The sequence below is a fragment of the Vombatus ursinus genome, unplaced genomic scaffold (assembly GCF_900497805.2).
Source record: "Vombatus ursinus unplaced genomic scaffold, bare-nosed wombat genome assembly UNPS02005286.1, whole genome shotgun sequence".
Classification (NCBI taxonomy): domain Eukaryota; kingdom Metazoa; phylum Chordata; class Mammalia; order Diprotodontia; family Vombatidae; genus Vombatus; species Vombatus ursinus.
Window position 1 is genome coordinate 5,998,188 of NW_020945064.1, and position 19,272 is coordinate 6,017,459.

Genomic DNA, 19,272 nt, shown 5'->3' on the forward strand with positions numbered 1-19,272 from the left:
ACAAAACACCCACATTATTTTCTCCCAAAGAATTCAAAGTTTCATAAATATACCTCACCTACTTCACTTCCTTGAGATATTTTCCCTTATGACTTCATTGCCCACATGGGAATTGTTCTCAATTCACAGGCAAATGCAGCTATTATAGAGAAAGCAAGAGTGGTTTCAACACCATTATACCAAAGGGGACTCATGAAACATTTACTTTATAGTTAAACCATCAAATATATCCCACCTTCCACCTTTATCTTCCCAATTTCAGGCGACTGAAGAACACAGACTCTAGTCCCACGTACTGTCAACTAGGCAGAAAGCAGATTTCTCTGCTGGCTAAGTGCCCTTCATGACTTTTTTTTCGTTTGATTTTTCTCCTTGCATTCTGGTTTCAACCACCATAAATAATTCTTCTCTGGTCTTAATTAGTATTTAATATCCAAGTACCAACAATGCACTAAATATTTGCAGACAGTTATTAAATTCTTCTCAATTATGCAATTTAAGTGTTCAGTGGCAAGTGAAGAAAAAAATCACTAAATACCTTTTAGAGATATCCTCACACATTAACCAATTTCCAATGTCATACTGTTTGTAGAGCTGTGCATTGGTCTAATCATTCTGGAAAGCAATTTGGAATTGGGGGGGGGGGAGTTGTAACTAAAATGTCTATACCCTCCAACATAGAAATCCTACTGCTAGACATATGTCTCAAACAAATCAAAGATACAAGGAAACATCGAGTATACAGCAAAAATAAATAAATAAATAAATAAATAGCAATAGCACTCTTTGCAGTAGTAAAAACCTGGAAACAAAGTAGATGGCCACTGTTTGGGAAATAGCTAAAAAAAAAAAAAGAGAGAGAGAGAGAGACATGAATATTTTGCACCCAAAAAAAAAATATAACGAACATGAAGAATTCAAAGAAACATGGGAAGCCATACAAAATGAGATGACCTGAAATAGAAAGGATAAAAAAAAAATGGACCTAAACACTAAGACTTTTAATGACCAAGAATGGCCAAGTGGACAAGCATTTATTATGTGCCTCCTCTGTGCCAGGAACTGTGCTAAGCTCTGGGCACTGAAATCACAATTAGAAAGACTTGCCACACACACTTATTAGCTGGGTAACCTCAGGAAAAATACTTAGCCTCTTGATGACTCAGTTTCCTTACAGATATAGTAAGGAGATTGGACTTGATGACCTTGAAAGTCCCCCCCAGTTATAGTTTTACCCTCCTATTTGCTGTGTGGTTTTGCTGAACTGCTTCACCCCCCCCCTTTTTTTTTTCTCTGAAATAAAGGGCAGCTCATTGGTCGGGGAATGAAAAGGAATATATACTAAAAGGAAGGTGATGTAAAAACAAAAGCTATAGACAAAAAATATTTTTAAAAATATTTTGAGTGTCAGACTCAATAACAAAGATTAGTGTATAACAATAATAATAATAATAGCATTTATATAGCACTTTAGGTATATAAAGTGCTTATATATGGTATCTCATTTGATCCTCACAACAACCCTATGAGCCTGTATATAGATGAGGAAACTGAGGCAGACAGAGGTTAATGACTTGCTGAAGGTCACAGAGTTAGTCAGTATCTGAGGCTGGATTTAAATTCAGGTCTTACTGATTCTAGGCTGAGGGCTCTAACCACTGAGCAACCTAGCTGCCTCCCTCCTACGTCTGTACCTGTGAATTTCTCCCTCATCACCTCTGCCTTTTACAATTCCTGGCTTCCTTTAAGACTCTGACCACCTCCACATGCCAGGAAAGCTATAACCTCTGACAGACCATGTCGATAAGGCTCCCGATATGGTCCAGGCAATAGACTGAGGCTATCAATAGTCTCACAACCAACTGAATTAAGTACAGAGAGGTTCGCCACCAGAAGACTGTCCATTAGATAGTGAATTATCTGACCATGGCAAGCCATTAAACAAAGACAGATCAACAGGACTCCATCCTGGGCAGCCCCCATCCACTTCCACAACAACAGGGACAGAACTGCAGAAAAGGAGCTGAGGATGATGAGTCACCCAGGTTTAGGTTGTTCACGAACATTAAGTTAACAGCTGGCATGGAAAAATGTGAGGTCTTTGCCCAATGGCCAACAAATTAATGTCCTATTGATAGAACAGAATAACATCAATACTGGTATTCTCATGACAATTAAAAATAGAAGACAAAAGGATATTACAGCTAAATAAAAGGAGGCTCAACAGAACTCTTTGGAAAGGAGAAAAAGGAACAGGTAGAGATAGGTGGTTCTTGAAAAATCAAAAGAAATACGGTTTCTCAAAAAAAAAAGAAATATGGTTTCTTGGTCACCTCATTGGCACTCCTCATGTTGTTGTTGTTTGTGTTGTTTAGTCATTTCACTTGCGTCCAACTCTCTGTGGCTTCATTTGGGATTTTCTTGGCAAAGCTACAGGAATGGTTTGTCATTTCCTTCTCTAGATCATTTTACAGATGAGGAAACTGAGGCAAACAGGGGTAAGTGACTTGTCCAGGATCTGAGGCCAGATTGGAACCTAGAAAGATGAGTCTTCCTGACTCCAGGCCCAGCCCTCTATCCTATGCAGTGCCACCCAGCTGTCCCACAGTACTCATAGGCATAAACAGAAAGGCCAACAGGAAGCAAATGCAGATAATTTGTTGCACAGGATGAAGAGAGAGAGAGATTTTTTTAAAGAGCTTTAATAGATCCTCCAAATCAAGAAAAAAAAATGTACCTTGATACTTAGTGACTTCAAAGCAAACACTGGCAAAGAGGAGTCAAGAAGTATTTCTTAAGCTCCTACTATGTGCCAGGCACTGTGCTAAGCATCAGGATGGTAGAGGATGCTTAAAAGTTTGTTGGAAACTCTAGCTCAAAATGACCAACCATGATCCCAGAAGAAGAGGAGGAAAACTTTTCCCGGTAAAGAGGTAGGGAATCATGGGTGCAGAACCTTGCATACTGTCAGATGTGGTTAACAGTGTTGGTCATTTTTGCTTAACTGTTTTTCTTTATTACTAGGCAGGGATTATGTTAGGAAACTAGGTGAAATTTTTGTTTGCTGATTTCATTGCTATTAGGAAATATGTGATATTTTTTTAAAAAGCATCAATAAAACAAGAAAAGGAAATTATGTCTCAAGTCTAAGAAATGAAAGAGGTCAGAGATGTGTAGATTTCTGTGGCATAGTGGAAAGAGTGCTGACTGAAGTCAGAGAATCTGGATCCAAATGACCTCTGATAATTATTATTTATATGACCTTGGGCATAGAGCATAAATGTTTAAGGCCTTAATTTCCTCATCTGTAAAATGAGGAGATTCAACTTACTGGCCACTGAGATGCTTTCCAACTGTAAATCTATGACTCTGTGATGCTATGCAGAAGCAATCAATAAACATTTATTAAGTCTCCCAACTACCTAGTCAATAAATCAAAAAGCATTTATTAAGTGTTTACTAGGTATCAGGTTTACTGTGCTAAGTGCTGGTCATACATAGACAAAAGGGAAAGAGATAATGCCATCAGGGATACATTCTAAGAGAGCAAACAACATTTATAGACAACATCTAGGAGACAATCTATATAAGTATCTGCAGAATAAATGCAAAATGAATACAAGGTAGTTTTGGAAGTCAGGGTGCTCCAGAGAAAGCAGGAGGAAAAGTTTCATTGTAGAAACTTGTAGTTTCATTGTAGAAAGAAGAACTTGAGTTCTTCTTTTCTCTTTCCAAGGGAATCAGAGACGACCAGACTACCAGAGGTGAAAAGAGGAATTATTTTAGGTATGGGGGCTAGCTGATGCAAAGGCACTGAGATAAGAAATGGAGCATTGTATACTTTCCTGAAAAGAGTTGGAGGCACTGGGCATCAAAAATCACACAAAAAAATGAAATTAATTACATCTTTAATATGCATAAAACAACTAGTTATTGATGAAGAAGTCACAGAAGAGATCAGTCAGTTCTCTGTGTGCAGTCAGGCCATCAACTAATACAGCAAAGGTCAAAATAAACATCAAAGCAGGCAGAAGGATAAACATGAGAAAACACACACTGTATTCAACTGCAACAACTTTAACCTGACCTATTCAAACAATAATGTTGAAAAAGGAGACAAAAAAAGGCAAATACCTTGATTATCATCACTTCCTCTCTACATTTAACTGATGTAAAGCAGCCGCCACAATGAAGAGATCAAGAGTCCCAAAACTGCCTCAGTCACCAAATCTGTTAATTATCTCCAGAATCACATGACAGCCAAGAACAAACAGGTTAGAATACAAACTTATTTATAAAACACTAAAGGGGAATCAGCAGCAAAACAGTGACTGCTTCTGGAGCTCTCAGCCCACAGATAGTAAGGGGGTTGAACAACTGGTCAGAAGGAGATTACAGGGGTCTCTACGCTGGCACTGGGGGCAAGACTCTGTTGCTTTGCCCATACCTAGATCCAGGTCACAGTGCTGAGTGGCAGTCCCAGGGTGAGAAGGAGCACCAGATTTTGCAGTTGCAGCGGAGCAAGGACTCTGGTCACAGTTCCAGGGCAGAAACGAGTGCTTGTGATCACTCACAGGCCAGAGGACAGGCCAGGAGAGGAGTAAACACACCTCTCCTTAGATCATACCACCTTGGAAGAACTGAAAACTTACAGGTCCCCAGAAGTAGCTCTGAAAACAGCTGCACAAAACTCCTGAAGCTTGAGACAGTGAGCCCTCCATCCTGGAAGCAGAACCCCACTTTAACAAAGAGTTAAAAGTCAAGAAATAGGCTGGGAAATGAGCAAACAACAGGAAAAAATTCTGACCATAGAAAGTTACCATGGTGACAAGGAAGATCAAAACACACATCAGAAGATGATAAGAAAATAGAAGCATCTACATCCAATGCCTCCAAGAAAAATATGAATTGGTCTCAGGCCATGGAAGAGCTCAAAAAGGATTTTGAAATCACGTAAGAGAGGTAGAGGAAAAAATTTGGAAGAGAAATGAGAGTGATGCAAGAAAATCATGAAAAATGAGTCAATAGCTTGGTAAAGGAGACACAAAAAAATACTGAAGAAAATAACACCTTAAAAAACAGGCAGCTAGGTGGCACAGTGGATAAAGCTCTGACTTTGAAGTCAGGAGGACCTGAGTTCAAATGCAGCCTCAGACACTTGACACTTACTAGCTGTGTGACCCTGAGCAAGTCACTTAACCCCAATTGCCAAAGCAAAAAAACAAAAACAGACTAGACCAAATAGTAAAAAAAAAATGGTACAAAAAGCCAATGAGGAGAAGAATGCCTTAGAAAGCAGAATTGGCCAAATGGAAAAAGAAGCACAAAAATTCAGTGCAGAAAAAAACTCCTTAAAAAGTAGAATTGGTCAAAATGAAAAGAAGGTACAAAAGCTCACTGAAGAAAACACAGCTCCTTAAAAATTAGAATTGAGCAGATGGAAGCTAATGACTTTTTTTTTTTAAAGGCAATTAGGGTTAAGTGACTTGCCCAGGGTCACACAGCTAGTGTCAAGTGTTTGGTCTGAGGCCAAATTTGAACTCAGTTCCTCCTGACTTCAGGGCCAGTGCTCTATGCACTGTGCCACCTAGCTGCACCAAGCTAATGACTTTATGAGAAATCAAGAAACAATAAAACAAAACCAAAAGAATGAAAAAATTGAAAATAATGTGAAATATCTCATTGGAAAAACAACTTTCTTAGAAAACAGATAAAAGAGAGATAATTTTAAAATTACTGGACTACCTGAAAGCCATAACAGTAATAATAATAATAATAATAATAATAAAAAGGGCTAAGCATCATCTTTCAAGAAATTATCAAGAAAAACTGCTCTGATATTCCAGAATCAGAGGGTAAAATAGAAACTGAGAGAATCCACTGCTTACCTCCTGAAAGATATCCCAAAATGAAAACTCCCAGGAATATTATAGTCAAATTCCAGAGCTCCCAGGTCAAGGAGAAAATACTACAAGGAGCCAGAAAGAAACAATTCAAGTATTGTGGAACCATAGTCAGGATACCACAAGATTTAGCAGCTTCTACATTAAAGGACTGGAGGGCTTGGAATTTGATATTCTGGAGGGCAAAAGAGCTAGGATTACAACTAAGAATCACTTTCCCAGCAAATTTGAGTATAATTCCTCAAGGGAAAAAACGGATATTCAATAAGCATTCTTGATGGAAAAACCAGAGCTGAATAGAAAATTTGACTTTCAAATACAAGACTCAAGAGAAGCATAAAAAGGTAAACAGGAAAGGGAAATCTCATGGGACTTAATAAAGTTAAATGTTTACGTTCATTACATGAGAAAATGATACTTGTAACTCCTAAGAACTTTCTCATTATTAGGGCAGTTACAAGGAGTATATGTAGATAGGATCACAGGTGTGAGTTGAATATGAAGGGATATCTAAAAAAAAAATAAAATTAGGGTGTGAGAGAGGAATGTATTGGGAGAAGGGGAAAAGGAGAGGTAGAATGGGGTAAATTATCTCACATAAAAGAGGCAAGAAAAAGTTTTTACAGTGGAGGGAACAGGGAGGAGGTAAGGGGGAATGAGTGAACTTTTCTCTCATCAGAGTTGGTTCAAAGAGGAATTAACATACACATTCAATTGGGTATAGAAAATCAATCTTACCCTACAGGAAAGTAAGAGGGGAAGGAGATAAGAGAAGGGGAGGGGGTATGTGACAGAAGGGAGGGCTGGTTGGGGGAAGGGGCAATCAGAAGCCAAACACTTATGAGGAGGGACAGGGTAAAAAGTGAGAGAGAAGAGAATAAATGGGGGTGGGGGTTAGGATGGAGGGAAATAGTTAGCAATAGTAACTATTAAAATAAGTTTGAAGCAAGTTTCTCTGATAAAGCCCTCACTTTTCAAACATATAGAGAATTGAGTCAAATTTTTAAAATAAGTCATTCCCCAATTGATAAATGATCAAAAGATATGAACAGTTTTCAGATGAAGTAATAAATGCTATATGAAAAAATGTTCTAATTCACTATTGATTGGAGAAATGCAAATTAAAACAATTCTGAGGTACTACCTCATATCTATTAGATTGGCTAATAGCACAGAAAAGGAAAATGACAAATGTTGGAGAGGATGTGTGAAGAATGAGACATTAATGCACTATTGGTGGAATTATGAACTGATTCAGCCATTCTGTAGAGCAACTTGGAACTATCCAAAGGGTTATAAAACCATGCATACCCTTTGATTTAGCAATACAACTCTAGGTCTGTATCCCAAAAGAGATGAAAAACAAAAAGGAAAAGGACCTATTTGTTAAAAAATATTTATAGTAGCTCTTTTCTGGAAATTGAGGGGATGTCCATCAATTGGGGAATGGCTGAACAAGTTGTGGTATGTGATTATGATGGAATACTATTGTGCTATAAGAAATGATGAGCAGGATGCTCTCAGAAAAACCTGAAAAGACATATATAAACTGATGCAAAGTGAAATGTACTATGTACCAAGTAACACAATACCTGTATGATGATCAGCTGTGAATAACTTAGCTATTCTCAGCAATACAATGATCCAAGACATCTCTGAAGTTGATGAAAAATGCTATTCATCTCCAGAGAAAGAACTGATAAATACAGATTGAAGCATACTTTTTTTTTTACTTTCTTTATTTTTCTTGAGAGTTTGGGTTTTTTTTGGGGGGGGGAATGAGCTCTGTTTTCTTTCACAACATGACTAATATGGAAGTGTTTTGTATGACTACACATGTATAACCTATATCAAATTGTCTGCATTCTTAATGAGGGGGGCTGGGGAGGGAGAAAGGGAGAGAATTTGAAACTCAAAGTTTTACAAAAAAATGTTAAAAAATTGTTTTTATAGGGGCAGCTAGGTGGTGCAGTGGATAGAGCACTGGCCCTGTAGTCAGGAGGACCTGAGTTCAAATCTGGCCTCAGACCAAACACTAGCTGTGTGACCCTGGGCAATTCACTTAATCCCAATTGCCTAAAAATAACAATAATAAAATTTTAAAAAAATAGACAAAAAATTGTTTTTACATGTAACTGGGGAAAAATAAAATACTAAGTAAATTTTTTTAAAAAACACTAAAGAAAAAGGATGGTGGAAAATCACGTGTAGTATCACCTCAACAAATGGTGAAAAGCAGGGGAAGGGAAAACAAGTATACTTTACACTTGGTGTCATACCCAAATAAGTCACATCTTCCCAAAAGCATTCTCAGATAAAACCAGAAAGCAAACAACAAATTGGTGGGAAATGGAATACATTTAAAAATCTATTTCCATAATCATTAATGGAAATGGAACCACCAACATTGACCTTTAACACCTACGTCTGACAAAAGAAATTTGAAATCATATTTACAATGACGGGCAAAAAGACAGGCCAGACCAGAATAAGAACTCTTAGAGGAAATCCAGGCTGGATACAACACAATTTTAAAAACATTGAGAGATTATTTATAAGACACCTCAAGGAGGAGAAAATGCCAAAACATTGGAAAAAATCACAGATTATCTTCCCCCCCAAAAGGTGACTAGAAATTAATAACTCCTAATCCTACTTTCTCATCTTCAGGAAGAATGATCTACATTCCTTGATGGAAAATATGAGGAGACAGGGTGGCTTTCAGAGCATACAAGATCCTACTGTGTTTATTTTTTGTTACAAAACAACAATTGACTCTGTAGAGTAAAATGCAATCTTAAAAGTACTCTCCCAATAAGAGGTCTCTTGTGTAGATTTTACAATTATATAAGATTCCCTGAAAAATGTAACAGATAACTGTTCCATGCCTCTCAGGTTATTAACATCAAGCAAAACATAAAGCAGGAGAGATATGCTCACTAAAGATGTATGGCACTGTAATGGAGGATGTCCCAGTCAGGGAACAAGCATTTATTAAGTGCCTACTATTTGCAAGGCTTTGTGCTAAGTGCTGGGGATACAAAGAGAGGCAAAAAACAGTCTCAACTCTCAACGAGTTGAGGGGAATGAGTTAATGGGGAAGACAACATGCAAAGAGCTATGTACAAATAAGACACATACAAGATAAACCGGAGATAATCTCATACAGGAGACACGAGCACTAAGGGGAATCAGGAATCTTCTTGCAGAAGATGGGGATGTTAGCTGAGGCTTGAAGGAAATCTAGGGAAGCAAAGAAATGGAGAAGAAAAGGGAGAGCATTCCAGTCATGGGGTACAGCCAGGAAAAACAATATTGTCACGTAGGAAGAACTACAGGGAGAGCAGAGGGACTAGGCCAGAGGTACATGGGAAGGTGGAAGGCCTAAGAAGACTGGAAGTGTACAAAGGGACCAGGTTATCAAGGGATATGAAAGCCAAACAGAGAAATTTATATTAGATCCTGGAGGAACAGTGAGTCATTGAAGTTTATTGTATAGAGGGGATGATATGGTTAGATCTGCACTTGAGGAAAATCAATTTGACAGATGAGTGGAGGGTAGCGTGGGAAGAGAATTATGGCAGGAGACCAAGCACAAGGGGATATGGCCTTCACCAGGGTGGTGGCAGTGTCAGATGAGAGAAGGGGGAATATATGAGAGATGTTATGAAGGCAGAAATGACAGACTGGATATGGCAAGAGAGAGAGAGAGTGAAGAGTAGAGTATGTTAGCCTAAGGGACTGGGATGATAGTGCATTAGACAGCGGTGAGAAAGGAAGAAGGAAGGGCCTAGAGGGAAAGACAACAAGTTCAGGTTTCACACTCAACTTCTAAATGGAAGAGAGGTTCTTTATAGACGGTGAGTTGCTCCTGACGCTCCTTCTTGAGGACGCTGTCCTAACCATCTCAAGCTTCAGAACGTTACGTGAACTATTCAATGAAATCCATAATTAAAAGAGTAAGCTAACAATTCATAGAGGTGATATTTTACAAGTTTGAGAGACATAATTTCTGGGTAATTAATCATTTTGTTAATAATGCTATTAATAATGCTAATGATGTTATTAATAATGCTTTTATTTATAAAAGGGTCAGTGACACTCTCAAATGTCAAAGACTCCTCATGGTCGGGGGAAGAGGGGGAAGGCTCACAGTTTATATGTTCATGGAAGAGTGGGCGTTCCTGAGGGTAGCATGAACTCTATTGATTAAAAAGTAATGAGAGAGAATGAATATTAAAATGAGGGGCTGGGGGAAATATAACTTTGATTATGTCATTTACTTCTAAATTGCCCAGCCTTGGACCACCTAATCAAAGAATTTATTCCCACCCAAACCAGTAGAGAGCACAACAGTCTTCCCCACCTTAGATTAAATTGCTTGTAAGGTTGGGTGGGGTCTGACTAATACACTGGGGAGGAAGTTAATTCAACCTTCAGAGACTGAGCTTTAAAATGAGGACTTTAAAAAAGGGGGAACTCCATATCTCCCCAAATCATCGGTTATTAATAAGCATTTCTCTCAGAGGAAAAACAAAACTGGACCTATTATCCACTCCAGACTATAACACACAGCGGACTGGCCTGTCCATTGAGTTAGCATAGCAATACAAATAACTCCACAAAGTCCTAGTGCCTCGTAATGGTGTGGAGATGACCTTGGCTTCTCAAACACTACATCAATGGAACATGATATTTAGCCCGATCTAATATGGTGGCCCAGCAACAGGTTACATTAGTTTTCCAAGGACCAGCCTAACTAATTACACAGAGACCAATCATCCATAGCACGGAGACTGGATGATCAATTCTTTGTCCATGTCAACCCATGAAACACCACCACCAAAAAAAGAAATTGTGTTTCAGCAGACCATAATCACCTTGTTACTAATATAGGAGTTATTACAAATCAGCTTTGCTGAGTTAGACTATTAATTTGATAGAGTGAAGATGAAAACTGTTGATTTTTTCTCACCTGGCTGCACTACTTTGGGACTTCTCTGAGGGACTTCTCCACCATACTGCAGGTAGCTTGTTACTGGGAATATATCACCCTACAAAATTCTATCATCCTTGGGACTCTACCTTATCACCACTTTCTGCCTCTCTGATTGGAGGGTGAAGCCATGAATTCCAAACCTTCATTTAAGGAGGGAGCTCAGTTCAGACACCTCATTTCTTACCTGCCTGCACTATTTTGGGACTTCTCATTCAGATTTCTCCACCATGCCCCCTGGGTCAGGTACCTTCTCCCAGTCCCACCTTTTCAGCTTCCTTCTGTATACTGTCTTCCCCATTAGACTGTAAGTTCCTCGAGTTCAGGGACTGTCATTCTTTTTTCAAATTTGGATCCCCAGAACTTAATACAGTGTCTGGTACATAGTAGGTGCTTAATAAATATTTATTTGATGAAAATCAATATAAAAAGGATAAAAATGATACAATATGAAGTACAATTGAAGCAACTTTAATCTAACTCATTTAAATAAGCTATTGATGTTGAAATATGTGGAATGAAAAAAAATATTGTGTATATGGAATCATTCTATTTCTAAGGAAGTTTAGCTCAATTGCCACAATGAGAAGACCAAAACTACCTAGTAAATGCCTTGGCCAGCAAATACCTGAACTTGCTATATAGAGAGATATGGCAGCCAAGAGAAACATCAGTTTCTATTATAAATTCATTTGTAAGATCTCACAGAAGAAGATGGTGGAAGATTATGAGCATTATAATCTTATAAAACAGCAAGCAGTGAAGAAAAAAAAAATTAAAGAAAACTTGGCAAGATACCCAACTAAGTCATATCAATCCGAGGGCATTTAAGGATGAAACTGGAGAGAAGCCAAGGAATACCACATTTGGACTCTAAGATCATAGTCCCAGATGTGTTACATGAGGAAGCAGAAGTGAAACTAAAGAAAACAGAGGCAGAAAGGGCAGGTGGATTAGACTAAGTATACCCAGAGGAAATCTATGGAGGAGGAGACACAATTTTCAGGGATTGGAGAGTTCAATCCTCAAGATATCTACGAGGGTAGGATATCAAATTTCTTAGGAAAAAAACAGGCCTTATTACTATCCAAAAAGGCAACTGAGAAAATACCAGTAAATACCAACTCATATAACTACTTTCCCATCTCTATAAAATCTTTATGAGAATAATTTACACGCATATGGAGGGAATCCTTGATGAAGGCATGATATTACAAGCAAACAGGCAAGCTTCCACAAATAGCATTCTACAGCAATCTTTACAACCTTTACAATCTTTACAATCAACTAATTGATAGAAATGCTCCTGTTTACACATGACATTGTACTGATTACCAAGTCCCACAACAATAGAGCTTTCTAACTGGGTGCATAATTGCTCCCCCCAAAAAATGGCTTAACTATTCACACAATAAAAACCAAGTGGATGGTGACTGCCTAATGTTAGACCATGATACAGTGTTAGATGGACAACCCATAGAACTGATCCATTAGAACACATATCCTGGACAGCCACTGCAAACGGACAGTGAACTGGGCTCAAATGTAAAAAGCAAGAGGGCGGGCTAGATTGGCTTTAGGAAATTTTACAGTGTTTTTAACGACTCTAAGCTTCTCCTGGAAACAAAGGCTCATCTTTCAACATCAATATTCTTCTGGTGATGCTCTATGGCTAAGGATCATGGAATACTATGCTCTCTAAAGAATTAAAATTGGGAGTCATCCAAGGGGCAATGGACTAGTGCACGGTGAGCTTTAATAGGCTGCAACATATTATTGACTAAGAACTGCACGGAAGAGTAAAAAAGCTATCATCAGAGAGATGTACACCATAAAAGAAGGTGAGCTTGTCACGCAGTGAGAGCAAAGGATAGCCAAAGGATGGCCTGTGTTCCCAGAGCATGCTGATGGACTCCCTGGAGAGGATTTACCGGAGAACAAGAGGCAGAGAGGGACGTGACGAGAAGGCGAGGACGCGTTGTAATCTGCACTGTTGGAGGGAGCACCAGCATCAGTGAGATCACAGACACATCAAAGAATTAACTTCAAACTGTCATCAAAGATGACAGTTTGACGCCCTATGTGCGCAGTTCATTTTTCTCACTTCAAGGGTGTAAGTCCTGTTGCTGGAACAGTTGTTCTAACAACTGTGAACATTTGGTCAGTAAATGGATTGGGCAAGAGAGTAGGTGTCCAGTAACAACATCTTCACATGTGAAGGACAGCAAATTATATTTTTAACTTTACTGTCTCTCCTTGTTCTGAATGAACCAACTACCCTTTCAAACTAGCCTGGTTTCCCTGAGAGTGGAAACCTCAGTCATTCTCCTGACACAGAACTAGAAGGAATCCCCAAAGAGTCTCAGGAAAATAAATAAGAACAGCTTTCATTCATACAGCACTTTAAGGTTAGAAAGGTACATTATATGATATCTCATTTGATCACAGGAACAACCCTATCAGAGGTACTGTTATTATCCCCATTTTAAAGGGAAAGAAACTGAGGTTTAGATAGGCCATACAACTAAGACATTTGTGAGGACCGATTCAATCACAGCTCTTCCTGACTCAAAGTCCGCTACTCTATCTGCTATGTTATGATGCTTCTCAGTTAATAGCTAAACCAATAAGGTCAGCTGACTGTCTATCATCTTCCTGAGTATTTCTAGGTATAGAAACTCCATAACCTACTTGAGTAAAAGTCTTACGAAAGTTAAAAAAAAAACAACAACACACACCTCCTTCTTACGTTAAATTCTATCCATCTTAGCTTAAACCTTTTTTTTTTAATTTCCTCAAGGACAACTAATTCAACAAACATGTATTAAGCCCTTACTAACTACCAGGTGCAAGTCACATGTGCTAGACACTGGAAACACAAAGACAACAACAAAACAGTCCCTGCCCTCAGGGAGCTTATGTTCTACTCAGGGGATAAAAATTTTACTCAGATGAGCAGAGTACATTGGAGCGGGGCAGGGCACCAGCACCTGGGGAAATCAGGGAAGGCTTGATGAAGGAGGTGGCACTTGACTAAGCCTTCAAAGTCCCTCTCGATGTCTTATTTTTGATATCCTATGTTCAAGGTGCCCACTACCATCTCTGGAAGACTCAACAGAAGTCAACTCAATTAGAGATCACGAATATGCCAATGAAGTTAGGCAAGTACGTGCTATTCATTAATACCACCCTCCAAACAAAAAAGGATGGTTTCTAAATGAATGGAAAGACACCTAATTTGTTTGATACCACACCCAACTCTCAACCAAATACATACTTAAAATAAACCTAAAGAATGTTTCTCCTCAGTTACATCTTGTTTAGATGCAAGAATGAGATTCATTTGTGCTGTTTGTACAGCAGTCAGAGATTATCAGCCTGATATCTGCTGGTAGAGGGGAAGGGGTTGTTCTTAAAACTTTACTTTTAAGTAACAGACATTGACACAGCACTTATGGCCACTACATTCAAATCAAGAAAAACAAGAGGAAAAACACATTTGAAACCCAGTCATTGCTAAACAGCTCATCATTTAGGAAGTAAAAATACTGCTGCTTCTATTGACCTAATAGTTTAAGCTTTGTGTTTGGCTTAATTCAGGCCCACCAACTTAATGCACCAATTCACTAATCTTGTCATGGCCACTTACTTCCTATTTGACCATGAGGGTGGGGGGCAGAGGAATGACTTTTTTGATCCTCAGTTTCCTGACTTGTAAAATGAGAAGGTTGAATTAAGTGGCCTCTATGTTCCCTTTTAGCTCAGAATCTACGTTCTTTCAATCTCTTCCACTCTGCTCTTGAGAGAAGCCATGAAATATAGCCCACACTATAAAACATATTTCTAAAGTTCCTGAAATATAAATTAAACTTTGAGTGAAGGAGAGCTTCCAGAAAAGCATCCTGAAATTATGGGCCCTGAGTGCATAGGATTACAGATCTAGGCATGGAAGAGAGTTGAGAGGCCATCTAATCCAAGCCCTTCATTTCTTAGGTGAAGAGACTGAGTAAGGACCAGGAGGTTGAGGTTGGGCAGGTAAGAAATTCCAGAGGTAGGAGGATGCAAACCCAGGCCCTCTGACTTCAGAACTAATGCTCTTTCCACTACCCTATGGGAGTTATGGGTTACCTATCCTAGAAAAAGAGAAAAGAAGGCTAGTGGATGAACACCATTCACACAATGGTGCAGCATAAACACCAGTGTATTTGTAGGCAGAAGACCAGGGATTAGGTATTGGCTCTGTTCCTAGTAGTAGTAGGAACAATAATACTACTACTACTACTAATAGCTAATATTTATATAGTACCTTCTATGTGCTAAGCACATTACAAATATCATCTCATTTGATTCTCACAACTCTGTGAGTTAGGTGCTGTTTTCATCCCCAATTTATAGTAAAGGAAACTGAGGCAGATTGAGATCAAGTGACTTGCCTAGAATCACACAGCTAGTTAAGTGTCTGAGGCTGGATCGGAACTCAAGTCTTTTTTACTTAGGCTGAGTGCTCTACCCACTTTGAGACACCTAGCTAGTGACTGATTATGTTACTTATCAGAGCTGAGTCTGTTTCTCTACCCTGCAAATGAGTCAAACCTTAGATATGATTTGGCTTCTGACTGCTTGGAGATGACCCACAAGAGCACTAGAAATTAATAGCTTGGATCTGATCTGTTCCATCTTTAAATTTCCAAGTGAAGGCTTAATTAAGGAAGGTGTTCACCAGCAGTTCTGTCTCACGAGAGGGTATAACTTGGAAGAAATAGCCCTAAATTATGAGAAGAAATATTCAACTTAGACATCAGGAAGAACTTTCTGATGAGATAAAAATGAGAGAATCATGGGATAGACTTTTGAGGGAAATTAAGGTGCTCTTTAAGAATAAGACAAAAGATTGAAGCATACTATTTGCTATTTTTTTTCTTCTGCTGTGTTTTGTTTCCTCTTTCTGGTGGTTCCTTCTATTGGTTCTAATTCTTACTTACAATATCACTAATGTGAAAATATGTTTAATAGGAATGTATATGTAAAGTCTATATCAGATTATGCGCCATCTTGGGGAGGGTGGTAGGGAGGAAGGGGGAAAAAATTTTAAACAAAAGCTTACGGAAGTGATTGTTGATAATTCAAAATAAATTAATTTAAAAAACAAAAGAATAAGCCAGCTCAAATGTGAGGGCAGCATGGGGCAATGGAAAGAACACTAGACAGAAAAGAATCAGCTGACTCAGAATCCAGTCCTGGTTTTGCCACTCACCACCTGAAGGCCCTTTTGCAAATCACTGGACCTCAGTTTCCTTTTCTATAAAATGAAAAGATTGGACTCAATGATATCAAAAGCTGCAAGTCAATACAACAAACATTTATTAAATACCTTCTATGTGTAAGTATCCTACACCAGGCACTGAAGTTATAAAGACAAAATTAAAAAGTTCCTGTCTCAAGGACCAGCGGTGAGGGGCAGGGGAAGGGTGTTTACATACCAACACGTAAACACATAGGTGCATACATGGTTGTTTGAGAGAGAGAACTAAGAGTTTTTGGGGATCAGAAAAGGTTTCCTTCTTGTAGCTCAGGGCACCATGAGATGAGTCATGAGGGAAATGAGGGATTCTAAGAGGCTGAAAGTAGGAAGGAGTTCATTCCAAACATGGCAGAAAACCTGTCAAAAGTGAGAAAGTAAGCCAGTTTAGTTAGGAGGCAGTTTGTGTGAAGTAGAATAAAGTGAAATACGACTTGAAAAGTAGCCAGGAAATTGATTACGAAGAGCTTGAAATGGCATAAGATTTGTATTTATCCTAGAAGAAGAAGGGAACCACAAAATGTCCTTAAGCTGGGGGATGCCATGGTCAGAATCATACCTTAAAAAGACTTTTTTTTTTTTTTTGGTTTTGGTTTTGTTTTGTTTTTGCTAGGCAATGGGGTTAAGTGACTTGTCCAGGGTCACACAGATAGTAAGTGTCAAGTGTCTGAGGCCGAATTTGAACTCAGGTCCTCCTGACTCTAGGGCCAGTGCTCTCTCCACTGAGCCACCTAGCTGCCCCAGAAAAGTTATTTTCATAATTTCAAGAGTGGATTGGAAAGGTGAAAGCACTAGAAGCCAGGAGTTCAATGACGAGATTTTGAAGTAAAAGAGAGAAATGATGTGGGACTGAATTAGGGTCATGAACTCCTGGATAAAGAGAAAAGAAGCAAGGTAATGAGAGTATCTGGTCCAACCCCTTCATTTTACAGATGAGGAAACTGAGGGACAACTTAAGTACCTTGCCCAAGGCCTCAGAGAGAGGTTGAGTATGAGCCGAGGTCCCTGTTTTTTCTCCAATGGAAAAGACTGGGCCATTGACTGGATGACGTGAGTAATGAAGCACAGGCTCTACCAGGGGCTCTTCACCTTTCTTCTCACGAATCTATGACTGTCCAGTGAGGCCTGTGGTCTCGTCAGAACAATGTTTTTAATGCATAAAATAAAACACATGGAATTATGAAAGAAACCAAAGCTTAGACAAGATAAAGCATCCTGGAAACTGCTGCTGCTAGTGATACAGCTGCAGGTAGTGAAGAGTGAGAAAAGGAAAACTCCTGGCGCTGTCCAGGAATTCAACAGTCAGCGGAACAGCAGAGAAGAGCGTTTAACATCTGCCTCCCTGCTGAACCCTAAGGACAACGGGACCTCTCCATCTGACTTGCAGCTGAAACCTTTCATGGGTTTTCCTATCAGATTATGAGCTTCTAGAGAGCAGGGCTGTCTTACCCCTGGGATTAACATAGAGTTTTGCATACAGTAAGCGCTTAATAAATGCTTTGCTCATTCATTCATTCATGTGTTTTTTCTTTTCTTTTCTTTTCTTAGAGCCCCTCTAAAATCCAGCCAGCCAAGGACCCCAGGTTAAGAACCTCTGAGAATGCAAAATTAGGGGCCTGGATGATAGCGCCTTTGATAGAAATAGGGAGATTTCTAGGAGGGGCGGGCTTGGGGAAGAAATTTGCTGATTTCTCTTTTGCACAAATGAGCTGTCTGTCTATGGGGCAGCTGGATGAGGAAATGCGCACTAAGTTCCAAAGCGAGGTAAGGACTGGATAGGTTGACGTGGAAGTCCTCTGATGAAAAGTTGACTGAACCCAGATCACCAGGAGAGAGAGAAAATCTAACAAAACATCAGGGTAAGAAGATATCTCAGGGATCCTCTAGAAGGGTTAACTCATTTTACAGATGAGGAAACTGAAGCCCAGAGAAGTAAGGGATTTGCTCAAGGTCACACGCCTAGTTCACAACAGGGGTAGGATTCAAATCCAACTCCACTGACTCTTCCTATTGGGACGCCACGCTAGACGCTAAAGCACAGTCGGGGATAAGATGGTAAACCACCTCCCCTCAACCCCACGGGCCGGCAGGCGGAACAGGAAGCGTCCCCGGGGCGCCTGCCCCCACCGCTCCTCTCTTCCTGTCCCCAGACGCTCCGGCCCGCGGCTGCGCAGACCCCCCTCACCTGCCTCCCCCGCCGTCGCCGCCCGTTGCCACTGCTGCTGCCGCGCCGCTAAAAAGAGAAGCACGTGACGTCCGGCCGCCGAGGGGAGGGGCACGCAGCGGGCGCTGACGTCACGCTCCGGCCGGTAGGAAGCGGGCGCCAACGAGGGCAGGGAAGTCCTCGCGGGACCCTCACCTGGGCCAGGGCGAGTGCGCACGCAAACACGTCCCCCGCGCCCCGGGCGCCCCGCTCCCGAGGTTCCGCTGCGTAAACATTCCCGCTTGCCCTTCGGTGGAGACGGAGCCTGTGGAGCCGGGATGGGGAGGGGGCGGGACGGGGAGAGGAAGAGGAAGCCCAGTCCATTATTTAACATAGGGAGAAACTGAGGTTCGGGGTGGGGGAGGAGGAGCTGAGGTTCAGACCCACCGGGATCAAGATTTGGACCTGGAGGGGCCCTTAGTCTACCCGTTTTACAGTGTATGGCGTGTTCAGGGGGCCTAGCATCTCTGGTGTACCTTTGGTGTCCACCTGCCACCCAGCTCTCACCTGTGGCTCCAAGAAGCTGGAGCAGGCGCAGCTCAGCTGGTGGTGGTCTGATCGGCCACAGCTGGACACACTGTGCGTTGACCTGACATTTTGGTCCTCCCCAAGCACCAAGGACAAACACTAGCAACCTATTTTACAGATGAGGAAACTGAGGCTCCACAAGGTTGGGTTTGGTGCCCGAGCCACAGGTGACTGAGCTGGGATTTGAGCCCAGTGCTGTGACTCCATATTCAGTGTTCTTTCCATTCTATTTCCCAAGCCTGCAGTGAAACCCATGCCCTACTCCTTGGTCTTAACTACCAGGAGAGGGATAGGTAGATGGATGGATGGATGGATGGATGGATGGATGGATGGATGGATGGAT

General features: G+C 40.4%; 1 protein-coding gene across 4 annotated transcripts in view; it reads right to left on the reverse strand.

The window, feature by feature from the left end:
- The window catches only part of ACSF3 (acyl-CoA synthetase family member 3), a 237,147-nt gene extending 218,716 nt beyond the window's left edge, over positions 1-18,431 (reverse strand). For 3 of the 4 annotated variants that reach the window (XM_027847757.1, XM_027847754.1, XM_027847756.1), the window contains exon 1: positions 18,384-18,431. The gene's annotated coding sequence lies outside the window, so the exon portion shown is untranslated. Of the gene's footprint in view, positions 1-4,134; positions 4,157-18,383 lie in introns of those variants that run through there. The other variant, XM_027847755.1, reaches the window with a different exon arrangement.
- Positions 18,432-19,272: the final 841 nt, after the last annotated feature.